At 42.7% G+C, this 1,529-nt stretch overlaps 1 non-coding gene across 1 annotated transcript; it reads left to right on the top strand.

Annotated features, from left to right (window-relative positions):
• Positions 1-461: 461 nt before the first annotated feature.
• TRNAS-UGA (transfer RNA serine (anticodon UGA)) lies at positions 462-534 on the top strand. The gene has a single exon. It is a non-coding gene; the product is annotated as a tRNA-Ser (tRNA).
• The last annotated feature ends 995 nt before the right edge of the window (positions 535-1,529 follow it).

The following is a 1,529-nucleotide window of genomic DNA, read 5'->3' as shown; positions in this document are numbered from 1 at the left end:
AACACAGTCACCAAGGACTGCATAGGGGAAATTACTTGTGCTTAATAAATGAAATGAAGAAACGATGAAGTAATGGAAATTAAAGTGGATGAAAAAACAACTTGCCGCAGGTGGGGAACTATCCCACAACCTTCGCATTTCGCTAAGGTTGTGTCTTTGGTGTCAGTGTTTGTTGGCTTCTCATGATATGACTAATAAAAATCAGGCCCCTCGGTTAACGCCCTTCTTTTCGTTTATTACATAACGAGGGTCTCGAATCCTGCAACATTAATGCCTTCAGGTAGCATGTGTGGGTTTATTGACCAGTTGCCTTCACCCGAAAATATCACGTTTTCGTGACGCCTGTGGCAGAAAGGACGTTCTAGGTCCGGCTCCAAGGTCTGTGAGTGATGGCGCTGGTTAAAACTCCCAGGGGTCTGCTAGAAAACACAAATATCCAAGAAAGTGCATGGGGAAACATTGCCGCGGTAGCTCAATTGGTTGAGCATCGCACGTGAAATGCGAAGGTTGTGGGATCGTTCCCCTCCTGCGGCAAATTGCTTTTCATCCACCTTAATTTCCATTAATGTATCGTTTCTGCAATTCATTTATTAAGCACAAGTTTTCCCCTAAGCTGTCATTGGTGTGAGTTTGTTGGCTTCTCATGATATGACTTTCATCTCTAAGGAAATACAGTCACTAGAATCAATGTGCCTACTTTTGTTTCTTGTCCCGTTTCGACTTTACCTTAATATATAGTTTTTATCGCAAGTTTTACCTCCGCCCATCCGTTTAACCACCGGTTTCTGGGTCAATCCTTCTTAGTGGGTATGCGCCATGATATTGGGAGCAAGTAAGCAAGTATTCAAGCAGCAGAAGAAGTGCTAATGCGGACGGTGACTTTGCGTTGCAGCTGCCGCATCCCACAATTAAATTTTTACCCGTACAGATCCAGTCTTGCAACGTTCCCTGTCTGTCCTACCTGCTGGGAACCTGAAGATATTCACAACTGTCTATTAGAATGCTGATGATTTAGACATCACAAAAAAAGTTGAATTTACATTCTGAAGATTGCGCATTTCTTTAAATGCCTAAAATACCCTGTCCTTCGGAGCTTCTTCATTTAACTTTAGCCACAGGAACACAGGAACGCCTGCGTGGAATTTGCTACCATCTTTATGACGCAATGAGGCTAACATATGAATTCTTGAAATCAGTAATTGGATGGCTCATTAAACCGCTGATTGTGTGTTGGAAATGATCGTTAAGCTAGAAAATAATGCAAAATCTGTTGTTTATACATGATTACAGTTATCTTTATTTCTGTATCCGCCCAGGAAATCTCTTTCCTAATTAACATAAACGTTCTACCTCACCCAGACTTACTTTTTTGCTTGTTTTTCTCTCTCCCCCTTCCCTTTAACCTTTAACCGCCGGCTTCTTGGCGAACACTCCGTAGTAGGTAAGTGTCACACGTGAAAGACCAAGCAAGCACGCTACGCTCAACGGCCAGTGACGACTGCTACAGCGATCTTTCCATTAGTATCAGC

This window comes from Dermacentor andersoni, chromosome 10 (genome assembly GCF_023375885.2).
Source record: "Dermacentor andersoni chromosome 10, qqDerAnde1_hic_scaffold, whole genome shotgun sequence".
In the NCBI taxonomy this organism is placed as follows: Eukaryota; Metazoa; Arthropoda; class Arachnida; order Ixodida; family Ixodidae; genus Dermacentor; species Dermacentor andersoni.
Note: the sequence above shows the minus strand (reverse complement) of the source record. Positions and strands in the feature narration are given on the sequence as shown.